Source organism: Giraffa tippelskirchi, chromosome 1 (genome assembly GCF_054371585.1).
Source record: "Giraffa tippelskirchi isolate mGirTip1 chromosome 1, T2T-mGirTip1v1.2.pri, whole genome shotgun sequence".
Classification (NCBI taxonomy): Eukaryota; Metazoa; Chordata; class Mammalia; order Artiodactyla; family Giraffidae; genus Giraffa; species Giraffa tippelskirchi.
The window spans coordinates 74,101,697-74,118,729 of NC_137275.1; the positions used below are offsets into that span (position 1 = coordinate 74,101,697).

The following is a 17,033-nucleotide window of genomic DNA, read 5'->3' on the forward strand; positions in this document are numbered from 1 at the left end:
GGCTAAGGCTAGGAGGAAGGCACGGGTTCTGTCAGAGATGCTGCCCAGTGCAGACAAAGAGGAGAAATCCCAGGCAGCTCCCTTCTTCCAGCCTGCCTATCTCCTGTCAACACCATCCTTTGACTTTTGAAACTAGCCAAAGGCAGGACGATGCAGGGGCTGGGGGGATGTGCTTGAGAATGCAGCCCATGGGGCCATTCTCTCTGATTCAGAGCTGAGCCCAGAGAATGAGAGGACTGGAGCTGACAGCAATCAGGTCCTGGACGGCACACACTCCCGTTCTATCTTCCACTTTTCTGTGGCTACACATAGTCATCTTTTCCCCACCAGAGAGCTATTAATCAATCTAAAAAAGTGGAACTTTAGAACTCATGTGGTAATTGGTCAGTCATCCAATCACATTACATCATCAAGATAAATTTCAAGGAATAACGTGTTTAAAACTGCAAAAAATCTCCTAAATCAATGTACAAAGGACCTTGACACAAAGCTCCATCTCTGGGACATTTATTGAAATTTAGTTGCAGACTATTTCCTTATTGAGTTTTTTTTTTTTTCTATTTTCCTGGAATATAGCTATAAAGTCAAATTTGGCAAACTTATACTGATAAATCATATTCTGCAAAATTACATTTCTTTTTTATACTTCCACAGAGAGATTTCAGTGATTATTTCAGAAGGGTAGAAAAGTTGATGAAGCCTCAAAGAAAATAATGCAATGTTTGAACTCTTTAAACTTTTTTTAAATTTCTCAGTTTTCAGAAAAACATTCTAGTCTTAAGCATTCACTATAGTTTTAAATTAAACTATAATTTAATTATAAATTAAAATTCATCCTTTTAAAAACCTTTGTTGTTCAGTTACTAAATTGTGTCTGACTCTTTGCAATCCCATGGACTGCAGCATGCCAGGCTTCCCTCTCCATCACTATTTCCCAGAGTTTGCTCAAACCCATGTCCATTGAGTCAGTGATGCCATCAAACCACCTCACCCTCTGGTGCCCCCTTCTTCTCCTGCCCTCAATGTTTCCCAGAATCAGGGTCTTTTCCAATGAATCAGCTCTTTGCATCAGGTGGCCAAAGTATTGGGGCTTCAGCTTCAGCATCAGTCCTTCCAATGAATATTCAGGGTTGATTTCCTTTAGTATTAACTGGTTTGATCTCCTTGCTATTCAAGAGACTCTCAGGAGCCTTCTCTGGCTCCACAATTCAAAAGCACCAATTCTTCAGCACTCAGCTTTCTTTACGGTCCAACTTTCACATCCATACATGACTACTGGAAAAACCTTAGCTTTGACTATGTGGACTTTAGTCGGCAAAGTAATGTCTCTGCTTTTAAATGTGCTGTCTAGAATTGTCATAGCTTTTCTTCCAAGGAGCAAGCATCTTTTAATTTCATGGCTGCAGTCACCGTCTGCAGTGATGTTGGAATCCAAGAAAATAAAATCTGTCACTGTTTCCACTTTTTGCCCATCTATTTGCCATGAAGTGATGGGACTGGATGCCATGATCTTAGTTTTTTGAATGTTGAGTGTTAAGCCAGCTTTTTCACTCTCTTCTTTCACCTTCATCAAGAGGCTCTTCAGTTCCTCTTCACTTTCTGCCATTAGAGTGGTATCATATGCATGTCTGAAGTTGTTGATATTTCTCCCAGCAATCTTGATCCCAGCTCATGAGTCATCCAGTCCAGCATTTTGCATGATGTACTCTGCATATAATTTAAATAAATAGGATGACAATATAAAGCCTTGATGAACTCCTTTCCCAATTTTGAACCAGTCTGTTGTTCCCTGTCCGGTTCTAACTATTGCTTCTTGACCTGCATACAGGTTTCTCAGGAGGCAGGTAAGGTGGTCTGGTATTCCCATTTCTTTCAGAATTTTTCAGTTTGTTGTGATACACACAGTCAAAGTCTTTACCGTAGTCAATGAAGCAGAAGTAGATGTTTTTTCTGGAATTCCCTTGCTTTTTCTATGATCTAATGGATATTGGCAATTTGATCTCTGGTTCCTATGCCTTTTCTAAATCCAGCTTGCACATCTGAAGTTCTCAGTTCATGTACTGTTGAAGCCTAGCTTGAAGGATTTTGAGCATTACCTTGCTAGCATGTGAAATGAGCACAACTGGGTGGTAGTTTGAACGCTCTTTGGCATTGCCTTTCTTTGGGATTGAAATGAAAATTGACCTTTTCCAGTCCTATGGACTCTGCTGAGTTTTCCAATTTTGGTTAAAAAAAAACACCCAAAACACTAAATTCAAATTTAACAGGGCTTCTTTTATTTTCATTTGCTAAATCTGGCAACACTGTCCTAGGATTAAATATTCTGTTTTATCATGGTTTAAAAATGGCTTAATTATCAAACATACTGAGTAGAGATTGCCACCTAATGAGAGTATCCAGGCATCAGCAAACAAACTAATATCTATCATTCTTATAAATAATTTTAATAAGTTTTCTGAATAAAACAATTCAGTTTAGAAATAAATAATCCAATAAACAAATAGGAAACAAATCTGTGACATTTAGGAAAATTATGTTTGAGTCCTGATCCTATGATTAAATGAACATATGCCATTGGAAAGCCATTTACCCTCTATAACTTTATAAAATTATCCTAATTTATTTTTCTTGGAAGAAAACAAAGACACAGATCAAACTATTAAATTTCCTTTATACTCATTCCTCTCACACTCCCTTTCATAGAAGTAATCACTGCTATAGTATGAATATTTTTGTCTTTTCAAAATTCTATATTGAAGCCTAATCCCCAGCATGTAGACTTTAGGAGGAAGGGTCTTTGGGAGGTTCTTGGGTCATAAGGGTGGATTGCTTACGAATAGTACTAGAGACCCCAGAGAGCTCCCTAATCAATTCTGCCATATGAAGACACACCAAAAAGGTGTCCATCTATGAACAAGGAAGTGGGCTCTCACCAGACATCTAATCTGCCAGGGTCTTGTCTGGGACTTTTCAGCCTCCAGAACTGTGAGAAATAAATCTTTGTTGTTTATATGCCACCCTGTCTACAATATTGTTATAGCACCTTGAACAAAGACAAATCATTGATCTGTATCATTCCCAACATTTTGTGTACATTTATAGACATGCATGTAGTTATGCACATGTCATTTTTTATTTAAAAAAAATAAAAAATATTTCACACATTATTCTGAGACTTCATTTTCATTTGTCTTAAGTGCCTAAAATTATTTATTTCATTTCAATAATACATAGAGTATTATACATAATACACACAGGTGTGACAAGCAGACTCTAAAATGTCCTCTCTAGGATCCCCAACTCCTGGTATTCATGCCCTCAAGTAATTCCCTACCCTTGAGTGTGGGATGGTCTAATGACTTGCTTTAGCAGAAACAGGCAAAGATGTCCCACAGAAGTATACGATGTAAAATTTTGACTTCTGTGTTGCTATCAGACTCCTTCTATTGCCTTCTCAGCTTGCATGCTTTGATGAAGAAAGCTGTCGTGTTGGAGAGGAACAGAGGCCTCCAGCCAACAATCAACTATGAACTGAGGCTCTCAATCCAAAAGTCCTCAAGGAGCTGAGTACTGCCAATAATCATGTAAGCCTGGAAGCAGATCCTTTCACAATCAAGTCTTCCAACGAGACTCAGCCTCAGCCAACACTTCACTTACAGCTTGTGAGGGCCCTGATACAAGGGACCCTGCTAAGCCATACCTAGCTTCCTGACCTACAGAAACTCTGAGATAATAAATGTGTGTTATTTTAAGCAATACGTGAACCGTGAACTTCCAGATGTTCAAGCTGGTTTTAGAAAAGGCAGAGGAACCACAGATCAAATTGCCAATATCCGCTGGATCATCAAAAAAGCAAGAGAGTTCCAGAAAAACATCTATTTCTGCTTTATTGACTATGCCAAAGCCTTTGACTGTGTGGATCACAATAAACTGTGGAAAATTCTGAAAGAGATGGGAATATCAGACCATCTGACCTGTCTCTTGAGAAACCTGTATGCAGGTCAGGAATCAACAGTTAGAACTGGACATGGAACAACAGACTGGTTCCAAATAGGAAAAGGAGTACGTCAAGGCTGTATATTGTCACCCTGCTTATTTAACTTATATGCAGAGTACATCATGAGAAACGCTGGGCTGGAAGAAACACAAGCTGGAATCAAGATTGCCGGGAGAAATATCAATAACCTCAGATATGCGGATGACACCACCCTTATGGCAGAAAGTGAAGAAGAACTAAAGAGCCTCTTGATGAAAGTGAAAGAGGAGAGTGAAAAAGTTGGCTTAAAGCTCAACGTTCAGAAAACTAAGGTCATGGCATCTGGTCCCATCACTTCATGGGAAATAGATGGGGAAACAGTGGAAACAGTGTCAGACTTTATTTTTGGGGGCTCCAAAATCACTGCAGATGGTGATTGCAGCCATGAAATTAAAAGACGCTTACTCCTTGGAAGGAAGGTTATGGCCAACCTAGATAGCATATTTAAAAGCAGAGACATTACTTTGCCAACAAAAGTCCGTCTAGTCAAGGCTATGGTTTTTCCAGTGGTCATGTATGGGTGTGAGAGTTGGACGGTGAAGAAAGCTGAGCACCAAAGAATTGATGCTTTTGAACTGTGGTGTTGGAGAAGACTCTTGAGAGTCCCTTGGACTGAAAGGAGATCCAATCAATCCATCCTAAAAGAGATCAATCCTGGGTGTTCATTGGAACGTCTGATGTTGAAGCTGAAACTCCAGTACTTTGGCCACCTCATGTGAAGGGTTGACTCATTGGAAAAGACCCTAATGCTGGGTAGGGTTGGGGGGGGGAGGAGAAGGGGACGACAGAGGATGAGATGGTTGGATGGTATAACCGACTGGATGGACATGGGTTTGGGTAGACTGCGGGAGTTGGTGATGGACAGAGAGGCCTGGCGTGCTGCAATTCATGGGGTTGCAAAGAGTCGGACACGACTGAGCGACTGAACTGAACTGACTGATTTTAAGCTTCTAAATTTGTGGTTATATTGCTATCCAGTAATAGGTAACTAATACACATACAATACAAAGTTTTAAAGCTATACAAGTTAGGTCTGTGAAAATTTAAGTCTCTTTGCATCCTTGTCTCTAGCCAATCAGATCCCTTTCCCACAAACACCACTGCAAGATCAGTTCACATCATCAATATGAAAGCACTTTAAATGTTTATAAGACAATAAATAAAGGTATTAAAATTATTCATACTAAAATTCCCAGATTTACAAGAGAGACTAAGATTTTGAGTTGCTGGAGAGTAGGAACAACAGGTGTCATTATACAATTTTCTCACAAGGGATCATATGGACAAGGCAGAAAAAGTGACAGATAGGTATCAGATGAGCACATGGAAGAAGGGCTATTTACACACAACAGAAATTTCAAGGACATTTACCAGATTGTATCTAATGAACTATTTCTTATAATTAGAAAGAGTTCCAAGGATCGTTAAACGCTTATCTTTAATATAGCTGATTCAGTGTCCTGTGCTCACTGTAAAGCAGGACATTAGGAGGAGGATGCTGCTGCTGCTAAGTCAGTTCAGTCATGTCCGTCTCTATGCGACCCCATAGACGGCAGCCCACCAGGCTCCGCCGTCCCTGGGATTCTCCAGGCAAGAGTACTGGAGTGGGGTGCCATTGCCTTCTCCATGTGAGGATGGGAGAAAACAAAATAGAAAGCATTGTATTGCATGATTCAAAGCCAGGTCCCTATATCGGACACCACACATGGAATACTGTTCACAACTCAAAATTGGCTTGAAGAAGCTAGAAATGACAGTGCTGGAACTAGGGTGAGAGACTGACTCACATATTTGAGTTAAAGAATAGATTTTAAAAAGGAAGGTCTTTCCTCTGGAACAGGAGTGAGCCCTTAAAGGGACAGACGGTATTAAATATTTTAAGCTTTGCAGGCCAGATGGTCTGTGTTCCAACTACTCAACACTACGCTCGTAGCTCTAAAGCAGCCATGGAAAGTGAAAGTGAAAGTGAAGGTGAAGTCGCTCAGTCGTGTCCGACTCCTTGCGACCCCATGGACTGTAGCCCGCCAGGCTCCTCTGTCCATGGAATTCTCCAGGCTAGAACACTGGAGTAGGTTGCCATTTCTTTCTCCAAAAGCAGCCATAGACACTACATAAATAAATGGGCGTGGCCGTGTTCCAATAAGACTTGATTTACCAAAATAGTAGCGGATTTGATTTACCAAAATAGTAGTGGATTTGGCCCAAGAGCTTGCTGAGAGATATCTAGAAAGGTAAAACAAAAGGTAAATACAGTTGAAGTCCTTCAGTTTGACACCTAGTTAAAAACAGATACCAAGAAGAAGTCCCCCAGCTCATGCCAATTCTCATGATGCTTTCTGAATACACTGATTTGACTATATTTGAAGATGCCTTTCTTTTATTTTTTATTGAAGTATAGTTGATTTACAATGTTGTGTTAGTTTCTGGTTCACAGCAAAGTGATTCAGTTATGTGTATATATTCCTTTTCAGATTTTTTTCCCTTTATACATTATTATAAGATATTGAATATAGTTCCCTGTGCTGTTCAGTAGGTCCTTGTTGTTTATCTATTTTGTACATGGTAATGTGTATCTGTTAATCCCCAATTCCTAATTTATCCCCCTCCCTTTTTCCCTTCGGTAACTGTAAATTTTTTCTGTCTGTGAGTCTGTTTCCATTTTGTAATTAAGTTCATTTGTATCATTTTTTAGATTCTACATATAAGTGATACTAAATGATATTTGTCTTTGATTTACTTCACTTAGTCTATGATAAGTAAGTCCATCCTTATTGCTGCAAATGGCATTCCTCCACTCTTCTTCATGGCTGAGCAGTATTCGTGTGTGTGTGTGTGTGTGTGTGTGTACCACAGAAGATATGGCTGAGCAGTATTTGTGTGTGTGTGTGTATGTGTGTGTGTGTGTGTACCACAGAAGATACCTTTTTATTTGAACTGAGACTGGTGCTCTGATCTCCATTTTTAGTGATTTTCTGCCCATCTAGAATCTAAGCAGTCTTAGAACTAGAAGAGAGCCACAAGTTAAGAACTACTACTCCTTTTCTCAAAGCCCTGCCCTGTTATATCATTCCTCTTCCAGGTACTTGGGAGAGTCTAGGACTATAACAATAGTGTTAGATTGGGAAACGCTGTCTTTAATAGAGGTCTCCTCTTTATCTTTTGGGATTCCTACTACCTATTTTTTTTTCAAAGAAAAATTTTTATTAGCTGAACAGTATATGCAATCCACATTTTAAAATTCTATTGACTAAATTAGTGTTTTTAAGCATTTGGTACTAAATTATGTTGCTTCAAGGCAACTAAAATTAATATTTATAAGCCCACATATATAATGACATTTTCTCATTTTCTATTTTTCTGCTAAATTTACTCAAATATCTATAAGTTTTATTAATTTCATAGCATTTTCCCCAGATCTCTCAAATATTTATTATATGCTTTTATCTTTCATGGATTTTTGTTTAAAAAAGGAAAAAGACTCCAATCCTTCCTATGAAAGAGCTACACACAGATAGCTTTATGTTCAAACATACCAGGTACAATGGAATAAAATTTAATTTATTTCCCAAACCTAGTTCTCTTGCTCATGTGGTTAACACTCAGGAAAGAAGATAGGACCACCATAAATAAATCAGTTGCCCAATTTAATGAAAATACTATGAAAGTAAAATATATTTTAAGAAAATAGACTTCCTGTGTGTACGATTCTTATCTTTTTCCTTAAAAAGAAGTTAAATGCTTTCATTAATTTACATCCCCAAGCATTCAAAGATTATGAGGTTTAAATTAAAGTGTGTCTCTTTCATCTTTCTAAATTCAGAATACTATCACCTCTAAAATACAAACTAGATCCTTAAGTGACCAAGCTTGATGAAGCAAGATATAAGTCTTAAATCTTACTAGAGGTTAAGACACCACAATTTTACTTGTGTCTGAACCAACTCTACATAAACAAAAATAAAGTGAAACCCCAGCCTGAGACATTCTGGCACTGTCTAAAAGCGGGAAAAGGCTGCTCTCCTGACCCCAGCCTCCACTTCCTCCCAACCTAGACGAGTGGGTGTACCAGCTCTGCTGAGATGCCATATGCTACCTCTTTCACTGCCTCACTAAGGACTCTGGCTCATCTCCTGGCCAAGCTATGATCCACAGACCAAAAGACCACTAGAGTTTGGGGAATATCAGTGAAATATACAGGAAAGTGTCAAAACTCCAGCTCCCAACCATAGACAGTTTCTAACTTAATCTACCGTTTCCTCTAATTATGGTCATCTCTATAGTGGGAACCATGGTAAAATGTTTTAAAACTCTTCAAGTTTCCTCAAATTTACCACTTACACAATCTGGTAAAAGGCAACTAAAACTAAAATTAATCTATAAATACATTCCTAGCAGGGAAGAGAAGTCATCCAAAACCTTCAGAGGATATGACTTCAAGTCCTCAAATATAACTAGGTAAATTGATTTTAGTTTCATCCCTACTTGCCCACCCACCCCTTGATGAACACAAGGCCCAAAAGCAAAAGGTACCCAAACAACACGAATTAGTCATCTAATTAAGAAGTAAAAGCAAATGATACTGTGTGAATAGTCAGAAGTTCCAATATCAATTTATTATTTATTGGGAGATAACTGTAGCCTCTCTCTTTTCACAGGCAAACTAACTGAATATTTAATAGAGCTTGCGGTATAGTCAATAAAGACCTCAGGTTCCCTGATTTCCAACATCAGACTCTATTCATTAAAACCTGTACCAAGGCTAATCTTCTTCTGTTAAAAGTGGGAAAAACAAAAATAGACGATCAAGAGAAAACTGTTAACCTAATCACTTAAAATACCTACTGATACTACACATCATCTCCTTTTAGAATTGATGTACTTAATGTATAAAGTAATTAACTCCAATTTTAGTAGATGAGAATTTCACAAGGGCTAATTCAGTGTTTTAGAAATGGGGAATCAAAAATTAACAGAAATTTAAATAAATAGAAATCATAAAATAGAAATCATATATATGTGTATAATATATACATGTGAGTTATGGTACCACAATTTAAATCCAAACTCATGTGTCTAATGATCTGGCACACATATGCTAACATTCAAAAACTATGGATTGAGAATTATGATGTGTACAGAGTTGCATTAATTAATCTGTTACTCCTGTTATTGTAACATGTAACAGGGCTATATGGTAACAGAAACATGTTTCTCCTTCATACAGTATCCAATACCAGGGTCCCTAGTCAACAGACAGTTCAAGCTATCTCCTCCTTGGATTTCTGCCCTCCAGAAATGCTTCACAGTTCTTTCCATTCAGCCAAACCGTGAAGAAGACTATGGAGGAGACATACTTAGTTTTGAGGCACTTCAGCTTGAATGTGAAACATACAACTTTGTTTCGCATTCCATTGGCAACAGCTAGTCACTCAGCCACACCCAGCTGCAAGGAAGGCTGGGAAGTATAGTTTCAGCTGGGCAGCTGCTTCCCAGCAACTACTTGAATATTATGAATCTTCAGTGTACAGCCAGCAGTTACTTACCACAACTATTATGGTAGGTATATAAGTGCTTAGTCATTCAGTCATGTTGGACTCTGCAACTGTAGCCTGCCAGGTTCCTCTGTTCATGAGGATTCTCCAGGCAAGAATAGTGGAGTGGGTTGCCATGCTCTCCTCAGGTATCAGTCCAGTTCAGTTGCTCAGTCATATCCAACTCTTTGCGACCCCATGGACTGCAGCACGCCAGGCTTCCCTGTCCATCACCAACTCCTGGAGTTCACCCAAACTCATGTCCATTGAGTCAGTGATGCCATCCAACCATCTCATCCTCTGTCGTCGCTTTCTCCTCCTGCTGTCACTCTTTCCCAGCATTAGGGCCTTTTAGAATTAGTCAGTTCTTCACATCAGGTGGCCAAATTATTGCAGTTTCAGCTTCAGCATCAATCCTTCCAATGAATATTCAGGACTGATTTCCTTTAGGATTGAGTGGTTTGATCTCCTTGCTGTCCAAGGGACTCTCAAGAGTCTTCTCCAACACCACAGTTCTAGACCACCAATTCCTCAGCACTCAGCTTTCTCTATGGTCCAACTCTCACATCTATACATGACTACTAGAAAAACCATCACTTTGACAATATGGACTTTGTCAGTAATGTCTCTGCTTTTTAATATGCTGTCTAGATTTGTCATAGCTTTTCTTCCAAGAAGCAAGTGTCTTTTAATTTCATGGCTGCAGTCACCATCTGCAGATTTTGGAGCCCAAGAAAATAAAGTCTGTCACTGTTTCCATTGTTTCCCCATCTGTTTGTCATGAAGTGATGGGACTGGATGCCATGATATCAGTTTTTTGAATGTTGAGTATAAAAGTACTAAATGTAGTAAGACATAAGGCTAACTATGAAATATGCCTTTGTCTAGATTTTTGGTCCCTGTCAAAATATAAGTGATTCACTCAAAATTTAGCTAATCAAAACAACTAATATTTAAGGTCATCATATGTATTAAGTATGGGCCTCCCAGGTGGCACTGGTGGTAAAGAACCCACCTGTCAACACAGGAGACATAAGAGACATAGGTTCAATCCCTGGGTCAGAAAGATCCCCTGGAGAAGTGGGTTGCATGGCAACCCACTCCAGTATTCTTTCCCCGGAGAATCCCATGGATAGAAGAGTCTGGCAGGCTACAGTCCACAGGGTCAAAAAGAATCAGACACAGCTGAAGCAACTTAGCACACACACATGCAATGATATTAACCCACAATCAGTAATCACTGAATTGCTGATTCACAACAGTATGAGATTAGGAGAGACATACTAACCTTCTATCACACTGTGCAGCTCATGACTGTACCATGACATTAGCTGCATAGCATATGTGGAAAAATAAAGCTTTACATTTTTATTAGATTTGAACCTATTAAGAAAAATATTATTCACCCTCTAAAGGATTTCTCATCAATATCATTGTAACTTACAGCTTTTGCTGTATGCTTATTTGTTTTTTATTTTTTTCAACAAAGATTGGTCAAAGTTGAATGCTTATAATTTTGATTCACATCTTAGTAGTCTCTCAAAACTACAATTCAAAAAGATCCATACACACCTATGTTCACAGCAACACTATTCACAATAGCCAAAACATGGAAACAACCTAAATGTCCATCTGTAGATGAGTAGATAAAGATGTGGTACATATATACAACGGAATACTACCCAGCCATAAAAGATGAATAATGCCATTTGAAGCAACATGGATGGACTTAGAGATTATCACACTAATTAGAAAGATAAAGACAAATACCATATGATATCACTTATATGTAGAATATAAAATATGACACAAATGAACCCACCTATGAAACAGAAACAGACTCACAGAGAACAGGCTTGTTGTTGCCAAGGGGGAGGGAAGAAGGGGTGATTAGGAGTTTGGGTTAGCAGATTAAAACCATTATATATAGAATGGATAAACAGGGTCCTACTGTATAGCACAGGGAACAATATTCAATATTCTGTAATAAACCATGATGAAAAAGAATTTTTAAAAAAGAATGCATAAATGTATTTATAACTGAATCAATTTGCTGTACAACAGAAATTAATACAACATTGTAAATCAACCATAGTTTTTTTTTTTTAAATAAAAAGATGCTAAACATCAATTCCTCCTCCATATTGTATTCCAGAATCCTCTAGGAAGCCTTCCTACCGGGAATGGTAGAACTAACCACTCCCTCCTCTGGGCCTTTACTTACCCTAAACATATTACATTCAAAGTTTTTGTAAGAGTGAATATAATCATGTATACAGAAGTGACTGCACAGCAGATGTCTTCTATTATAATTAACTGAAAAATTAAGGTCATAATACTGAATTCATAGATTGTTAAGCATATTAGACATAATATATACTTTCAAATCTAGTACATTATAGGTGTTCCATGAAAACCTATATAATTCCCATTCTTATTTTGAATAGCTCTCCTTTTAATGAACAAAGGCAGAAACTCTAAGGTTACTCTTTGTTACTATATAAAAGATAAATTACAGGGAAGTATTTCTCAGAAAAAACAAGCAGTACAAATTTGCTAAGCATGAAATCGGTGAAAAGAGGAGAGGAATAGGTCACAAACTTTGATTCTTGAATAATTTCATCATGTACAAAGTGAAATTAATAGGTTTCTAAACCATTCTCATCCACAGATGCTTGAAAATCAAGAGGATATGAGTGTGGGAAAGGAAAATCTAAAAACATCTCCAGATTATGCAGAAGCTTGATGTTCCTGATCTGTTTGGCAACAAAATTGCCTCCTAAAACCACAGAGGGCATCTTCCAGGAAAGAAACAAGACAACCTTTTCAGTTACTTTGTCCTTGATCTCCTATTCTTGGTGTAAAAGAATCTGAAAGAAATTCACATGACCCATATTGCGAAAAATGCCTCTAGAAAACTCATTTTGGGGGGGGTAAAAATATAAAATTCTCAGACCATCAAAGATTGACTTATTAGGGTATATGTTAGGAGTTATTTCTCTACCCTTTAAAAAAAAAAGTTTTACTTTTATTAATATTATTATAAAATTATATATAAATTTTAATCCATGATTTAAAATACAGCAAAAAACACCATGATAGTTTACTAAAAAACACCTTGAAGACTCTTCAAGTTTTCACATTAGGGATTCTTTGTGTTTAAATCTTCCCTTTTTACTGATGGACCTATTTGCAGGGCAGGAATAGAGATGTAGACATAGAGAACAGACTTGTGGACACAGCAGAGGAAGGAAAGAGTGCAATGAATTGAGAGAGTAGCATTGATATATACACACTACAGTGGGTAAAACAAATAGGAAATGGCAACCCACTCCAGTGTTCTTGCCTGGAGAATCCCAGGGACGGGGGAGCCTGGTGGGCTGCTATCTATGGGGTCACATAGAGTCGGACACGACTGAAGCAACTTAGCAGCAGCAGCAGCAGTGAGAGGTTTGCTGTATAACACAGGGAGCTCAGCCCAGTGCTCTGTGACGACCTAGAGGGGTGGGTTGAGGGGCAGGGTAGGACGGAGGCTCAAGAGGGAAGCAATATATGTATACTAATGGCTGATTCACATTGTTATATGGCAGGAACCAACACACAGAATTGTAAAGTAATTATACTCCAATTAAAAATAAATTTTAAAAAAATCTTCTTTTTCTGGTTTTTAACCTGAACTTCTCTTACAATCTTGACATCATCTCTATTTTTAAAACCTGTTTGTTTTTTCTATTGTTTTGGCAATATTTTATTACTCATGGGTCTATAAAAAAACAAAATTGCAAACTTTTAGAGCTGAAACTGACATTAAAAATCATCTCAATTAACTTTATCAAGAAACCTGAGACCCAGACAAGTTAAAGAGCTTGGCCAGAACCTCTTAGAGAATGAAAGAGGAGGCTGGCTCTTCAAAGTCTGCAATACCATTTTTAAATGTATATATAAGTTGTTCTGAGGACCCAGCAGTTGTGCAGCTCCCTGGAGCTGATAGTAAATGCAAGTGTTAGTTGCAGCCTGCATAGGTGTAAGCATTATTAAAGTAGTGTTCCTTCATTCACTGTTGCCCATTTACTGAGTCCTAACAGGAAAATGCAGATGCAAACATGAATAAGACCCATATGGACTCAAGCATAGCACCCACAAATTGTATTGATAAACAAGAACTGCTGCTGCTGCTGCTGCTAAGTCGCTTCAGTCGTGTCCGACTCTGTGCAACCCCACAGATGGCAGCCCACCAGGCTCCCCCGTCCCTGGGATTCTCCAGGCAAGAATACTGGAGTGGGTTGCCATTTCCTTCTCCATTGCATGAAAGTGAAAAGTGAAAGTGAAGTCGCTCCGTCGTGTCCGACTCTTAGCGACCCCATGGACGGCAGCCTACCAGGCTCCTCCGTCCATGGGATTTTCCAGGCAAGAGTACTGGAGTGGGTTGCCATTGCCTTCTCCAAACAAGCACTATATGCTCAGAATTAGTTGCCATGGATGGAGAGTTGAGTGCTTACTCATTAACAATTTATTGAATATTTATTTACTCTATAACAATTCTATGGGTCTAAAATGAAACTTTTTTCTTTTACGTGACACTAATGTTTACCTATAGTAAGACTATTTTTTAAGGAGCTGAATTTTGTTGCCTAATTTATTGAGGAATAGGATACAAAGTTTGGGGGATTTTTTTTTTTTGTATTTCTGAAATATTCTAATTTCATGTCTGAACTTTTAAAAAAACTTCAAACGAGTTCCTTTTTATGGCTGAGTAATATCCCATTGTATGTATGTACCACAACTTCTTTATCCATTCATCTGTTGATGGACATCTAGGTTGCTTCCATGTCTTGGCTGTTGTATACAGTGCTGCAATGAACATTGGAGTACATGTGTCTTTTTCAATTATAGTTTTCTCAGTGTGTATGTCCAGTAATGGGACTGCTGGGTCATATGGTAGCTTTATTCCTAGTTTTTAAAGTATTATCCATACTGTTCTCCATAGTGGCTGTATCAATTTACATTCCCACCAACAATGCCAGAGAGTTCCCTTTTGAGTCTGTTGTAGTGAGGTGGATGAACCTATTGCCTGTTATACAGAGCAAAGTAAGTCAAAAAAGAGAAAAACAAATATCATGTATTAATGTATACATATGGAATCTAGAAAAATAGTACTGATGAACCTATTTGCAGAATAGGAAAGATCCAGACATAGAGAACAGACTTGTGGACACAATGGGGGAAGAAGAGAGTGGGACAAATTGAGAGGGCAGCACTGAAACATATACATTACCATATGTAACTGCTGCTGCTGCTGCTGAGTCGTGTCCGACTCTGTGCGACTCCATAGATGGCAGCCCACCAGGCTTCTCCGTCCCTGGGATTCTCCAGGCAAGAACACTGGAGTGGGTTGCCATTTCCTTCTCCAATGCGTGAAAGTGAAGTCGCTCAGTCGTGTCTGGCTCTTCGCAACCCCATGGACTGCAGCCTACCAGGCTCCTTCATCCATGGGATTTTCCAGGCAAGAATACTGGAGTGGGGTGCCATTGCCTTCTCTGACCATATGTAAAGTAGATAGTTAATGGAAAGTTGCTGTGTAACACAGGGAGTTCTGCTCCGTGCTCTGTGACAACCTAGAGGGGTAGGATGGGGGAGGGGGAAAGGTTCAAGAGGGAGGGGATATATGTACACTTATGGCTCATTCATGTTGTATGGCAGAAGCCAACAAAATATCATAAAGCAATTATCCTTCAATTAAAAATAAATTAAAAAAAAAACTCTTATCATCAACCCTGTTTCCCTCCCTCTAATAAATAATTCCCTTCTTCCCTAGACTACATATGAGTAAATGATTGAATAGTAGGCTTCCAATTAAATATAATTCCCAGCTTCTCAATGACAGATAGCAATGGCACAAGATCAGCTTTTTATCTGAACCTTTACTCAAGGGAAAAAATATTTACGGAGCTGAAAAAGTCAAAATTGTTGATTATACTTAGTAAAATATAATTACAAATATCCAAATAAACTAGAAGTAAATATAATAAACTCCACCAAAACAGTTGGACACAAATTTTATTATATGAAAAGTTTCATGTAATTTGTGGGAAAAAAACATAATGTTCTTTATGCCTCCATACATCCTCTTACAGTGTTTATATTTTATGATCACAACTCACTCTTCATTTCGGTTTAACACTGAACTTATTCCCTTTCTGGATGCAAGATTTACAAGAATTTGATCATGTTGACCTTTTGATTCTAACAACCAAGGATTAAACTAATTCAAGAATGGAAATAGTGTGGAAATGCTACAGATCAAGCCTCTCTGATTCAAGTCATTCAACATGCTAATTCTGACAGCTGGAAAATCTTACTCAGAAAAAAAATACGTGTCAGCGGCGTTTGATTATGAAAAGCTGGAAGCAGGAGTCTCTTCAAAACTCAGAATGGGGATTCCTCAGTGTCTTAGTGGTCAAGAACCCGCCTGCCAATCTAAGAGACGCAGGTGCAACTAATCCTGTGCGCCAGAACTATTGAGCCTGTGCTCTAGAGCCGGGGGAATTGCAACTGCTGAAGCCTGAGAACTCTAGAGCCTGTGCCCCGCAACAAGAGACGCCTCTGCAATGTGAAGCCCAGAGAAAACTAGAGAAAAGCCCGGCAGCAGCAAAGGCGCACCTCGGCCAAAAATAAATAAGTAAAACTATTCAAAACAATTACAACGACTCACTATACACCTCATACTTTACAGAACCGTCTCTACCACAAACCATTTTATCCTCTCATCTCTGAACATGCCAGACGTGTCCTTTAACCATGAATTCACAAGCCTTTACTCTGAGTGAGCCTTGCAATCAGTAACCTCTTGAGCGAGTGTGGAAAACAGGGAAGGAGTCCACAGCTTACACCTGGTGTTGCCGAAGACAACACAGCAGAAAAGAATGTTTTTCTTCTCTTGGCCTCTGTGTCCCCTGTTAATGTGTAGCGGGTCATTGTTGGGAAATATATCCTCACCTGACATTCCAAGAAATGGACAGCCTCAGGGTTGTTTTATGGCTCAGTCATTAAATGCATGAACGTTCCATCCTACCGGAAATCACTGACGCAGCCGGACTGTGAAGTCCTTCTCAGAAACGCTGCCACCGTGTGGTAATTTGGAGCTATGACCGGAAGAGCCGTATAGGTCATATGGTTCATCTCAAAATGGCTGGGTTCCAGCAGGATCTATTCCTATAACTTTCTAACTTCCTATTAAATCATTCCCGTGGGCACAGAGTAAACCATAGTGAATCCTGTGGAAATCTTGGGGTTTTTTTTAGAATGTGTGAGCTTCCCTCCACTACATTGACAATATGACAGTTACGGGGGTAATGTGTTTAAAGGGAAACAACAGTTTTTAAGAGCAGAAATAAGAAATCTGTTTTTGCAACTTTATAACCTATGTGTTTTATATTTTATAGAGATAGCTGCCATTTGAGTTGTTA

The 17,033-nt window shown here is 38.7% G+C and overlaps 1 long non-coding RNA gene across 1 annotated transcript in view; it reads right to left on the bottom strand.

The window, feature by feature from the left end:
• LOC145546576 (uncharacterized) overlaps positions 1–16,653 on the bottom strand; it is a 266,864-nt gene extending 250,211 nt beyond the window's left edge. The window contains exon 1 of the long non-coding RNA XR_014083043.1: positions 16,564–16,653. This is a non-coding gene — a long non-coding RNA (uncharacterized LOC145546576). The remainder of the gene's footprint in view (positions 1–16,563) is intronic.
• Between the last annotated feature and the right edge of the window lie 380 nt (positions 16,654–17,033).